The sequence below is a fragment of the Panthera onca genome, chromosome C1 (genome assembly GCF_046562875.1).
Source record: "Panthera onca isolate mPanOnc1 chromosome C1, mPanOnc1 haplotype 2, whole genome shotgun sequence".
Classification (NCBI taxonomy): Eukaryota; Metazoa; Chordata; class Mammalia; order Carnivora; family Felidae; genus Panthera; species Panthera onca.
The window spans coordinates 73,852,634-73,867,281 of record NC_138346.1 but is presented as its reverse complement, the minus strand read 5'-3'; the positions used below and the strand labels follow the sequence as shown (position 1 = coordinate 73,867,281).

Here is a 14,648-nt window from a genome sequence, read left to right as displayed (position 1 = left end):
CTCCGTCTGCCCACTGGCACAAGCTTGCTTGTTTATTTTCACATTAAAATTACTGTACATTGCTTTGTTCATAAACTTCTTAGCCTCCCTCTGTCAACTATGCTTGGTCAGCTAAGATTCATTCACAGACTACTACAATTATGTCCAAATAATCTATATATTCATGCCCCAATATATGAAAACACACACACACACACACACACACACACACACACACACACACTCATAGTTATGTTATACTGATGAGCAGGTTCTAAGTATTATTATTATTTTTGGACAAAATTACCTCTATGGATTGGAAGATAGCATGTTGGCTAACAGTAGGATCTATTTCAGTCTTTTAAATTAATGCTAATTTGTGAAACATTTCTGATATCACTTAAAAAACAAAACAGACAGTCTTACTAAGAACTGTATTTGTTTAATGCCTCACAGTGATCTTTGGTTGACATCATTTGGCACATCCACTTGGAAAGGGGATTTGGTTGACAGAGATTTAATGAACGAGAGTATTCTACTAATTTTGGGAAATCTCTTGCTGAGAAGCAAAAACATAACAAATGTTTGTAAAGTTTCTGTTGAAGTCACTCTAATAAACGTACTCTTTAAAATCTCACAGATTAGACTATGAACCCACTTTAAATGCCCATAATGTCTTCCAATACAACATACTGAATATTGCATATTGTTAAGAAAAGACATGGAAAATAGAAACATCTGGTTTTACTACTTAGAAAATGCAATAATTGTCAATTGCCTGCTGTTGGCAAGCACCCCAAAAACACACACTAGATTAACAAAGCCAATTTAGTGTTAGGAAGGCAGCTGGCTCTAGTTTCTTCCTTCCCACATGGTCATCACCATCTTAAACTTCAAATATGTACTGTTTTGCAACATAGAAAAACTCCATTCCTTTGGAAACAATAACTGAAATCTAATGTTTGTTACTACAGAAAGCAATGCTTCCTCCATTACACACACATCCGTGCACATGTATGCACACACACACACACACACACACACACACACACATACACACACACAGCTGCTTAGACAGAAACATGCAAGATTTTTGCTTGCAGAGGATTCTTGAATTGCTAACCTCCTCCGTGAATATGAAGTTTTACCTCCATGACTTCCCTGGACTACTTCAACGAGGGAATCACATTGGAAAAAAGAATTCAGGGGCACTTCTACAAAAAGTAGGATCTTCTCAAGAACCCAATAGATGATTTGGGGCCCATACTCCAGAAAGTATAAAAAGAACTCTGGTACATTAATCTTCAAACTTCACTGCACTTCAGAATATCCTGAAGATTTTCAAAAACTGTTGGGACCAAAATCCTAATGCCACAGATTTTGATTTAATTGATCTGGAGCTTTGTCTAGGCATCAGGACTTTTCAATATTTCCCAGGGGATTCTGTTGTAGCAAAGAATGCAACCAGGGCTCTTCTATTACATTAACATTGACTAATGAATTTCTTTTTTTATTATTTATTTATATTTAGTTGTTATCTAAGTTCCAGTTAGTCAACAATCAGTATAATATTAATTTTTCAAGTGTGCAGTTTTGTGATTCAACACTTATGTACAAAGCCCTATGCTCATCACAAGTGCATTCCTCAGTTTCCCTTTGCGCAACTCTATAGACAACTCCCCTAACCATGACTCTTTGCTACCATTTTGCTTCTTCTGTAATGTGATATACATTTGATCACAGAGTGTATGGTATTGGGTGACCGATGAATTTCTTACATCTTTCCCTTCCATTTGTTGGTCATGCCAGCTCCATTCAGTCTTCTCTTATGAAATGTTATCCAGAGGAGCTGCTTAGCCAACAAAGTTTCCTAAAATGCTTTAGGAATCTTTAAATTACCTTCCAGGGCATATAGCTAAAAATTTTAAACTGTTAAAGTTATTACAAAGGAGGTAAGTGGGAAAAGTGGGGTTTTTATTAAATGACAAGGAACAACAATGGATATAAATAAGTGAAATGTCACAATTACAACCATCCTTGTAAAGATAAGAACTGGCAAATACAGAGGGAGGACAGAGCTGAAAAGTTAGAGATTGAACATTTTAACAAGCCTTTACAAAATGTCATAATGACAAGAGGAGAGAGGGCCCTGTGCATGGAAGGATGATCTAATTTCTTATTTACTCTGCAACTTTCAGTGGTAATGGGAAGCAATGAATCTAAAGACAAAAAAAAAAAATGAGACATGGCCATTACAAGTCCTTGCATCCTACTCTTCCCTGTGCATATCTAACATAAAGAATGCTCAGGAAAAAAAAGTGTTTGTAGACAATATAAATATGTCTCACAGAACCATTGTGGCTTACAGAGCCACACACTGCAATGGCTCGTGCTGCAGCATTGGCCCCAATAGGCTGAGTAGGAAGGCTGAGGGGAAGGAGAGCATTCAGAGCCCTGCTAGAGAGAAAGAACCACTGTATGCAAGAGAAGAGAGTTTAACTTACAGTGAGTGGGTGGGAAAATAAGGCCATTAGGAGGTCACATGACAACGTGGGAGGGCTAGCAAAGGACCTGGAGTGTAGAATTAGGGAAATTAGATAATACGAGGTATAAACACTGTGGCAAATAATAAAAGAGACATGTATGTTCTTATGTTTATTTTAAAGTCTGATACTTCTGTTATGTGGAAAGGGTATCTTCTATTTAATACTTTTATATTTGATTCAGTATATTCCCTTCTATGTGACTTACCACTTTGCACATCAGTTTGAAGCCCACAGCCAATCAATGAACATGGAAAAGTATGGATTTTTTAAAAAGTTTCTTAATGTTTATTTTGAGAAACAGAGAGACACGAGCAGGGGAGGGGCAGAGAGAGAGGGAGTCACAGAATCTGACACAGGCTCCAGGCTCTGAGCTGTCAGCACAAAGCTTGACATGACTTGGGGCTTAAACTCACAAACCATGAGATCATGACCTGAGCCGAAGTCAGACGCTTAACCAGCTGAGCCACCCACGTGCCCCAGAAAAGTATGTTTTATTTATTGTTTTCAAAACCACTATTGTTTCTTCTTACTATCAGAAATGTATGCTCATTGTGGAAATTTTGGAAAATACAGGTGAAAATCAAAACCATCTTTCATTTTATTTCCTGGAGGAAAAAAAAAACTGTTATCATAGGGTTATGTTTCTTTCAAGATTTTTTTATTTATGTAAATATTACAGAAACAACATTTTTAAAATATTAACTTCATCTATTTTATTTCTCCTAGAAATCATGTTTCCCTTTGGCCATTCCACTGGTATGAAAAGGAGAAGTAGGTAGGTTCTGAGAAACCAGCTTCATCACTTTCTACCCCTTAGTGGATCAACTGTGAGGGTTGAGGCTTAGAAGAAATACTGAGGTAGCACTGGGAAAATCCAAGAACATGGGGCTAAGTCTCCACTTTCCTGATATAAAATGTCTCCCGGGGAAGCCTTGCATTTAGCATGGCATCCTGTCAACCATAACATGGGAACAGAGGGAGATATTTAGGGATTGCATGAGAAAATATTTGTTTCTCATGGCTTGCCCAAAGTCTTATTGGAAGTATAAGTCGTGTGCTGGGAAAACCAGGTCTGGCAAGACTTGGAGGAGAGCTGAGGACCAAAAGCAATGGCAGGGTATGTGGTCGGCAGCAGCATATGTTGGCCCACATCCTAAGGCTGAGTCCAGTATGTTTTCAGTGGATCGTATAAGAAATGAGGCAAGAAATATCAGGGACATCCTGACAAGGGTAGTGAAGACCCTGAATTATTCAAGATGATGAAAAAAGCAGGGTTCAACATTTGTATAAAGTATACCATTAACCCTGTAAGAAAGTCAGAATCTGCCAGTAGACCAGCCACTCAACCATCCATGGCCAAGAAGTCCGTTCAGCTTTACTGTAAACCTCCAATGGCCCACACAGTATCTATTCATCACATTGAGGTTATTCTGCCCTTGAAATGTGACTAGTCCAAATCAAAATGTGCTGAAAGTATAAAATGTACAGGTTTCAGAGACTTCATATGAAAAAAAAAAGAATGTAAAATATCTTGTTAAGGGGCACTTAGGTGGCTCAGTCAGTTGAGCATCCAACTCTTGGTTTAGGCTCAGGTTGTGATCCCAGGGTCATGGGATGGAGCCCCGCATCAGGCTTGACACCGAGCATGGAGCCTGCTTAAGATTCTCGCTCTCTCTCTCTCTCACTCTCTTCCTCTACCCTTCTTCCCCACTTATGTTCTTCCTCTCTTTAAAAAAAATAAAAAATTAAATTTTATATTGATAGCATGTTGAAATGACAATGTTTCTGGATATATTGAGTTAAATAAAATTTATTATTAAAGTCAATTCCACCTGTCACTTTTTATATCTTTAAGTGTGGCTACTAGAAAATTTAAAATTACATGTGTGATTTGCATAATATTTCTATTGGGTAGCTCTGCTTTGTACCCTGGGGAGGTAGAGGGATGAGATGAAATTGTGCAGGGCAATGAGGACCCTGCAGGGTGTCAGAACCCACAGGCTGACCAGCTATGCCATCCTTCCATTGAAGGAGGTTGCCTGACCTCCAGCAGAGACTGCAGTTAGTACTTTGTCCACCTAAACAGACGGAATCCAAAATCAGATCACTTTGAAATGAAAGAGCTTGAGATAACTTTAATTGAAAAGTTTCCATCTTTCTTCACTACCCTGCAGGAAGGGGTCTCAAAGAGATTGAGATCAGTTACTATTCTTCACACATTTGGGAGTGGTGTGAGTAAATATCTGACCTAAGTACAAAGTAAAGTCTTTTATAGAATTGATATCATACTTTATATAAATTTTGAACGCTACTTTTTAAAAAAATAAACTTTTTTTATTTATTATTTATTTATTTTTTTTTTTTGAGAGAGAGATGGGGGAGAGCGCATGCCTGCTCACAATCAGGTGAGGGGCAGAGAGAGGGGGAGGGAGAGAATCCCAAGTAGGCTCTGCACTGACAGCGCAGGGCCCCAGTGCAGGGCTCAGTCTCAACCATGAGCTCATGACCTGAGCTGAAATCAAGAGTCTGACACTTAACTTAGCCACCCAGGCACCCCTTGAGCCCCATTTGTTTAATCAACCTGCATATGTTAATCTCTCACCAACAGGAAAACATATATACATTGTCCTGTAAAAATAGATATATAAAGTAATGCTGAAATGGAATGATATTCAGTAATAAAAAGGAAAAAAAAAATACATGCTACAACATGGATGAGCCTCAAAAATATTATGCTAAGAGAAAGAACCCAGATAGATTACATTTATATAAAATGTTATAGGGGCCCCTGGGTGGCTCAGTCAGATGAGCATTTGACTTCAGCTCAGGTCATGATCTTGCAGTTTGTGAGTTCAAGCCAGGCATCGGCTCTGTGCTGACAGCCTGGAGCCTGTTTCGGATTCTTTCTCCCTCTCTCTATGTCCCTCCACTGCTCATGCTCTGTCTCTCTCTCTCAAAAATAAATAAACACTAAAATTTTTTAAATAAATAAAATGTTATATAAATGTATACAAAATGTATATAAAGTTTATATTTATATATAATTTATATAAAAAGGCAAATCTATTGAGACAGAAATAGACTAGTGGTGGTGCAGGAGCCAAGATGGCAGAACAGCATGGAAGTTTTTTTTGTGTCTCACATCCATGAAATACAGTCAGACCAACACTAAACCATTCTACACACCTAGAAAACTGATTGGAGGATTAACACAACAATCTGCACAACCTGAACCACAGAATTCAGCAGGTATGTGGTGTGCAGAGGTGAATTTGGGAAGCGAGAAGCTGCGGAAGGTAGGGAACCACTTTTGTGGGCAGAGAGGACAGAGACTGGGGAGGGAGAGAGAACACAGGAAAAGCACCCCTCACCAAAAGCAGCTGGAGAGAAAGTGGAAAATTGGAAACAGCCACAGGGACTAAACTAAAAAGGGAGAAAGAAGAAAGGAGAGGGTTTAAATTCCATTAAGACTGTAAACAAGGGGAGCGCAAAGGCTGCAACTCTGCAGTTCGATATCTTGTGGTGCTCTGGTGGGAAGGGCAAATCCCCAGGAACAGAGTGGGGTCCAGGAGGTTCTCAGGCCACACAGAGAAAAGCGGTTCCACTGCTGGAAGGACATTTGGTAGAGACTGTTGAAGCCACCTGGTCCCAGCAGACTCCAGAAGGCCACCACATTCGCTGGTGCTGGGGCAAGGTTATTAAGGGTAAAGCCTGGTGCCAGATGTGTGTTGTGATTTTCCATAATCCCTGAAACACTGCTGCTACACTGTCTCATGAACTTTTTCTGGGGCGGGCTGGCATCTGGCTGCAGTATTGGGGCACCAGCAGCAGCAGGGTCCAGTGGGCGTTCCTGGGCGCAGCCGATATTCAGCCATTGCTCATTCGGCCATTGTTCGGTGAGACCCTCCCGCAGAGGGGCAGAACGGGTCAAAGCCGCAGTCCTTCGGAAGTAAGGGGCCGGGGAAAACAGCCGCATCTGAGACAAAAGTCGGGAGAGAGGTACTGCCTGAAGCCTAGTCACAAACAGTGAAAAAGCGGGGAGTGGACAAGAGCTGAAGACAGAGGACGGGTGCACGATTGCGGTTCCAGGAGAACAGACTGGGTGGCTGGATGGTGCCATTTTCACCTCTCCCACATAAGCGCATACGCACCTACGAGCACCGCAACAATCCACCCCAGTAAGCTAGCAGTGCCATCTATTGGAGAGCGGAGCTGTTACGCTGAGCCCTGCCCATCTGGGCCAACTTCACTCTTCAAGAACACAAGTCTCACTGCCGGCTTAATTTATGGACTATAAGGAGCTACACAGACTGACTTCTAGGGGAAAACGAAGAAATTTCAGTCCTACTTCAATCTGTTAGCAGGTTCACGTATTCAATTTTCTTTCTTTTTTTTCTTTTTTTCTCTTTTACAATTCTTTTCTTTTTCTTGAATACAGAAAGAGAAAAAGTTCATTTTTATTTTCAATTTTTATTAAAAATATTTTTCTTTAATTTTTATTACTATATTTTTTACTTTGGTGTAAATTTTTTCAAATTCTATTTTACTTCCATCATTTTATTTTAGTCTACTACAGTGTATTCACTTTTTCAAACTTTCAACCGATTTCTTTTTTTTAATCTTGTTTCTTTTTTTCGTTTCTTTTCTTTTTTCTTAAATACAGGAAAAGAAAAAAATCATATTTATTTTTAATTTTTATTAAAAACTATTTTTCTTTAATTGTTTTGTACTATATTCTTTACTTTTGTATATAATTTTTCAAATTCTATTTTACCCCCATCATCTCATTTTAGTCTACTTCAATGTATTCATTTTTTCAAATTCTCAAACAATTTCTTTTTTTTTCTTCCCCCCCCCCTTTTTTTCTCTAATCTGTCAAACCACTTTCAACACCCAGACCAAAACACACCTAGTATCTAGCATCATCTATTCACTTTTTGTGTGTGTGTGTTTTTAATTTTTAATTTTAATATTTTTTTAAATTTTAATTTCTTTAATTTCAATTTTTCTACCTCATTAATTCCTTTTCTCCCTTCAAAATGACAAAACGAAAGAATTCACCCCAAAAGAAAGAGCAGGAAGAAACGACAGCCAGGGATTTAACCAACACAGATACAAGCAAGATGTCTGAACCAGAATTTAGAATCATGATAATAAGAATACTAGCTGGAGTTGAAAATAGAAGAATCCCTTTCTGCAGAGATAAAAGAAGTAAAAAATAGCCAGAATGAAATTAAAAATGCTATAACTGAGCTGCAATCACGGGTGGATGCAGCAGCGGCAAGGATGGACAAGGCAGAACAGAGAATCAGCGATATAGAGGACAAACTTAGGGAGAATAATGAAGCAGAAAAAAAGAGGGAGATTAAGGCAAAAGAGCACAATTTAAGAATTAGAGAAACCAGTGACTCATTAAACAGGAAAAACATTAGAATCATAGGGGTCCCAGAAGAGGAAGAGAGAAAATTGGGGGAGAAGGGTTATGTGAGCAAATCATAGCAGAAAACTTTCCTAACCTGGGGAAAGACACAGACATCAAAATCCAGGAAGCACAGAGGACCCCCATTAGATTCAACAAAAACCAACGATCAACAAGGCATATCATAGTCAAATGCACAAAATAGGCAAGGAGAGAATCATGAAAGCAGCAAGGGAAAAAAAGTCCCTGACATACAAGGGAAGACAGAGCAGGTTTGCAGGAGACCTATCCACAGAAACTCGGCAGGCCAGAAAGGAGTGGTGGGATATATTCAGTGTGCTGAATCAGAAAAACATTCATCCAAGAATTCTTTATCCATCAAGGCTGTCATTCAAAATAGAAGGAGAGATAAAAAGTTTCCCAGGCAAACAGAAATTAAAGGAGTTAGTGGCCACTAAACCAGCCCTGCGAGAAATTTTAAGGGGGACTTTCTGAGGGGAGAAAAGATGAAAATTTATATATATATACCAAAAGCAACAAAGATTAGAAAGGACCAGAGAACACCACCAGAAACTCCAACTCTACAAGCATCATAATGGCAATAAATTCATATCTTTCAGTACTCACTCTAAATGTCAGTGGACTCAATGCTCCAATCTAAAGACATAGGGTAACAGAATGGATAAGAAAACAAGATCCATCTATATGCTGTTTACAAGAGACCTACTTTAGACCTAAAGACACCTTCAGATTGAAAACAAGGGGATGGAGAACCATCTCTCATGCTAATGGTCAACAAAAGAGAGCTGGGTAGCCATACTTATATCAGACAATCTAGACTTTAAAATAAAGACTGTATCGAGAGATGCAGAAGGGCATTATATCATAATCAAGGGGTCTATAGACCAAGAAGACCCAACAATTGTAAACATTTATGCTCCAAATGTGAGAGAACCCAAATATATAAATCAATTAATCACAAACATAAAGAAACTCATCAATAGTAATACCATAATAGTAGGAGACTTCAACACCCCACTCACAGCAATGGACAGATCATCTAATCAAAAAATCAACAAGGAAACAATGGCTTTAAATGACACACTGGACCAGATGGACTTAACAGATATATTCAGAACATTTCATCCTAAAGCAGCAGAATATACATTCTTCTCCAGTGTACATGGAACATTCTCCAGAATAGACCATATACTGGGACACAAATCAGCCCTAAGTAAGTACAAAAAGATCAAGATCATACTGTGCATATTTTCAGACCACAACGTTATGAAACTTGTAATCAACCACAAGAAAAAAATTGGAAAAGTAACAAATACTTGGAGACTGAAGAACATCCTACTAAAGAATGAATGGGCTAACCAAGCAGTAAAAGAGGAAATTAAAAAGTATATGGAAGTCAATGAAAATGATAACACCACAACCCAAAACCTCTGGGACACAGCAAAGGCAGTTATAAGAGGAAAGTATATAGCAATCCAGGCCTTCCTAAAGAAGGAAGAAAGATCTCAGATACACAACCTAAGCTTACACCTTAAGGAGCTGGAAAAAGAACAGCAAATAAAACCCCAAACCAGCAGAAGACAGGAAATAATAAAGATTAGAGCAGAAATTAATGTTACCAATACCAAAAGAACAGTAGAACAGATCAATAAAATCAAAAGCTGGTTCTTTGAAAGAATTAACTAAATTGATACACCACTAGCCAGTTTGATCAAGAAGAAAAAGGAAAGGACCCTAATAAATAAAATCAAGAATGAAAGAGGAGAAATCACAACCAACACAACAGATATAAAAACAATAATAAGAGAATATTATGAGCAATTATATGCCAATAAAATGGGCAATCTGGAAGAAATGGACAAATTCCTAGAAACATATACACTACCAAAACTGAAACAGGAAGAAATAGAAAATTTGAACAGACCCATAACCAGTAAGGAAATCGAACTATTAATCAAAAATCTGCCAAAAAACAAGAGTCCAGGGCCAGATGGCTTTCCAGGGGAATTCTACCAAACATTTAAGGAAGAGTTAACACCTATTCTCATGAAACTGTTCCAAAAAAATAGAAATGGAAAGAAAACTTCCAAACTCTTTCTATGAGGCCAGCATTACCTTGATTCCAAAACCAGACAGGGACCCCACTAAAAATGAGAACTATAGACCAATTTCCCTGATGAACATGGGTGCAAAAATCCTCAACAAGATATTAGCTAACCAGATCCAACAATACATTAAAAAAATTATTCACCACAACCAAGTGGGATTTATACCTGGGATGCAGGGCTGGTTCAATATCCGCAAAACAAGTAACATGATTCATCACATCAATAAAAGAAAGGACAAGAACCATATGATCCTCTCAACAGATGCAGAGAAAGCATTTGACAAAATACAGCATCCTTTCTTGATAAAAATCTTCAAGAAAGTAGGGAGAGAAGGAGCATAACTCAAGATCATAAAAGCCATATATGAAAGACCCAACGCTAATATCATCTTCAATGAGGAAAAACTGAGAGCTTTCCCCCTAAGGTCAGGAACAAGACAGGGATGTCCACTCTCGCCACTGTTATTCAACATAGTATTGGAAGTCTTAGCCTCTGCAATCAGAAAACACAAAGAAATAAAAGGCATCCAAATCGGCCAGGAGGAGATCAAACTTTCACTCTTTGCAGATGACATGATACTCTATATGGAAAACCCTAAATGTTCCATCAAAAAACTGCTAGAATTGATTCATGAATTCAGCAAAGTGGCAGGATATAAAATCAATGCACAGAAATTGGTTGCATTCCTATACACCAACAATGAAGCGACAGAAAGAGAAATCAAGGAATCGATCCCATTTACAGTTGCACAAAAAACCATAAAATACCTAGGAATAAATCTACCCAAAGAGGTGAAAAATCTATACACTGAAAACTATAGAAAGCTTATGAAAGAAATTGAAGAAAACACAAAAAATGGAAAAAGATTCCATGCTCCTGGATAGGAAGAACAAATATTGTTAAAATGTTGATACTACCCAAAGCAATCTAAATATTCAAGCAATCCCTATGAAAGTAACACCAGCATTCTTCACAGAACTAGAACAAAAAATCCTAAAATTTGTATGGAACCAGAAAAGATCCCGAATACCCAAAGCAATCTTGAAAAAGAAAACCAAAGCAGGAGGCATCACAATCCCAGACTTAAAGCCATACTACAAAGCTGTAATCATCAAGACAGTATGGTACTGGCACAAGAACAGACACTCAGATCAATACAACAGAATAGAGAACCCAGAAATGGACCCACAAACGTATGGCCAACTAATCTTTGACAAAGCAAGAAAGAATATCCAATGGAATAAAGACAGTCTCTTCAGCAAGTGGTGTTGGGAAAACTGGACAGCGACATGCAGAAGAATGAACCTGGACCACTTTCTTACACCATACACAAAAATAAACTCAAAATGATGAAAGACCTAAACGTAAGACAGGAAGCCATCAAAATTCTCAAAGAGAAAGCAGGCAAAAACCTCTTTGATCTTGGCCGCAGTAAATTCTTACTCAACACGTCTCTGGAGGCAAGGGAAACAAAAGCAAAAATGAATGACTGGTACCTCATCAAAATAAAAAGCTTCTGTACAGCAAAGGAAACAATCAGCAAAACTAAAAGGCAACTGACAGAATGGGAGAAGATATTTGCAAATGACATATCAGATAAAGGGTTAGTATCCAAAATCTATAAAGAACTTCTCAAACTCAACACCCAAAAAACAAATAATCCAGTGAAGAAATGGGCAAAAGACATGAATAAACACTTCTCCAAGGAAGACATCCAGATTGCCAACTGACACATGAAAAAATGCTCAACATCACTCATCATCAGGGAAATACAAATCAAAACCACAATGAGATACCACCTTACACCTGTCAGAAGGGCTAACATTACAACTCAGGCAACAACAGATGTTGGTGAGGATACGGAGAAAGAGGATCTGTTTTGCATTGTTGGTGGGAATGCAAGCTGGTGCAGACACTCTGGAAAACAGTATGGAGGTTCCTCAAAAAACTAAAAATAGAACTACCCTACGACCCAGCAATCGCACTACTAGGCATTTATCCACAGGATACAGGTGTGCTGTTTCGAAGGGACACATGCACCCCCATGTTTATAGCAGCACTATCAGCAATAGCCAAAGTATGGAAGGAGCCCAAATGTCCATCGATGGATGAATGGATAAAGAAGTTGTGGTATATATATACATGGAGTATTACTCAGCAATCAAAAAGAATGAAATCTTGCCATTTGCAACTATGTGGATGGAACTGGAGGGGATTATGCTAAGCGAAATTAGTCAGAGAAAGACAAAAATCATATGACTTCACTCATATGAGGACTTTAAGAAACAAAACAGATGAACATAAGGGAAGGGAAACAAAAATAATATAAAAACAGTGAGGCGGACAAAACAGAAGAGACTCATAAATATGGAGAACAAACTGAGGGTTACGGGAGGAGTTGTGGGAGGGGGGATGGGCTAAGTGGGTAAGGGGCATTAAGGAATATACTCTTGAAATCATTGTTTCACTATATGCTAACTAATTTGGATATAAATTTAAAAAAGAAAAAAGAAAATTAAAAAAAAAGAAAGAAATAGACTAGTGGTCATTTGGGGCTGTGTAGGAATAGGAATTAATGGAAATGGGCATGAGAGATCTTTCTGGGTTAATGTAAATGATATAAAACTGGACCATAGCCATGGTTGTACATGTATATAAATTTACTAAAAATCATTTCATTGTACACTGAAAACAAGAGAATTCATATATAAATTGTTGAATTCAATAGAAGGGTTTTTTTAATGTTAAAAGTAGCAGGGTTGGTAGCTTTCCATAAAGCATTTTAAATGTTTGCACATTGTTATGAAAAGACATGGAAAATGAGGCTCCTGAGTGGCTCTGTTGGTTGAGCATCCAACTTAGGCTCAGGTCATGATCTCACGGTTTGTGGGTTCGAGCCCCACATCAGGTTCTGTGCTGACAGCTCAGAGCCTGGAGCCTGCTTCGGATTCTGTGTCTCCCTCTCTCTCTGCCCCTCCCCCACTTGTGCTGTGTTTCTCTCTGTCTTTCAAAAATAAATAAATAAATAAATGTAAAAATAATTTTAAAAAGAAAAAAAGACATGGAAAGTAGACAAGTAGAAAAAAATTGAAAACTATCAGTAACCTTGCCTTTGGCAAACACTCCAATATCTACCAATTTATTGTTAAGACATCAAAAATGCAATGTAAATTATTTAGAAATTAGATAATGAAACCTTATTTGAAAACTTATAGAATGCAGGCCAAGAGACACAGGTTAAAAAAGGAACCTATAGCCAAATAAATTTATTAGAAAATAAAAGAGACTGAAAACAAATTAAAATTTTCAACCTAAGAGGATAGATATAGCTCAGTAATATTCAGGATCATGCTTCTTCCTCTGTCTTACCTCAAACTCCATTCCCAATGAAACAAGTCATCATATTTTACCTAAATACTTGATGAACATTTGTCATTTCTGCATCCCCACTGCTACTTCCTAGTTCATACACTTTTCCTCACACTGCTACTAAAGAAAATTTAGAATCAGCTTCTTGGTCATCAATTTCTACTTATTCCAAGACTTCACCAGAAAAAACAAAACAAAACAAAACAAAAAACCAACAAACTATGAAATCTTTGGAAGAAATTGAGAGAAGACTTGAACTGGAGAGCTATTCTGGAAGGATGATCCTAGGTTGGAAATTTAATTTGGTATATATGGCAGCATTCTTTAACAAAATATCAATGCAAACAATTGACAAGATTTTTAAAAATGAAACCTGACATAAGAATAACTAAGATATGGGGCACCTGGGTGGCTCAGTTGGTTAAGCGTCCAACTTCAGCTCAAGTCATGATCTTGTGGTTCGTGAGTTTGAGCCCTGCGTCAAGCCCTGTGCTGACAGCTCAGAGCCTGGAGCCTGCTTCAGATTCTGTGTTTCCCTCTCTCTTTGTCCCTCCCCAGCTCTCACTCTGTCTCTGTCTCTCTCTCAAAAATAAATAAATATTTAAAAATTTAAAAAAAAGAATAAGATATTTTGAAAAGAATAATGAGTGAACACTTGCTCTAACAGATAGCAAAAGAGATTAATTAAAATAGCATGGTATTGATGTAGAAATATAAATATAGATCAGTTTTTATTTAATCTAATAAGAGTCCATATGGAAAAGAAACTATAATTAGAAGTATAGTATATAATAAAGGTGGCATTTCAACTCAGTGGGTTAGGATGAATCATTAAATAATTGGTGTTGAGAGAGCTATCAATTTAGACCAAAAAATGAAAGTCAAACACTTAGCTCATATCATTCTTGGAAATAAATTCCAGATGGCTAAACTTTAGAAGAAATGTGGATGATATATACTATTTTAAAAGAATTAGGTAGGTCTATTTGCAGGAATGCCGTGTGTCGTTTTGAAGTTTGTGCTTTGCAAAAGCATTGCCAGACCAGGAGTATAAATAGGGAATGACATCCAGCTTTGCTGCTGCTTGTCAAGCTGAGTGCCATGGTTCAGGAAGGGTTTTTTTTTCCTAATTTGTCTACTTCTGGATAGGGGATCTACGTACTTTGCCACCAGAAGGGAGAACCTCTTCTAATTGGAACAAAAACC

The 14,648-nt window shown here is 37.8% G+C and overlaps 1 protein-coding gene across 2 annotated transcripts in view; it reads right to left on the bottom strand.

Moving 5' to 3' along the window:
- The window catches only part of CCDC148 (coiled-coil domain containing 148), a 246,819-nt gene that overhangs the window by 47,653 nt on the left and 184,518 nt on the right, over positions 1-14,648 (bottom strand). The gene's annotated exons all lie outside the window — the stretch shown is intronic.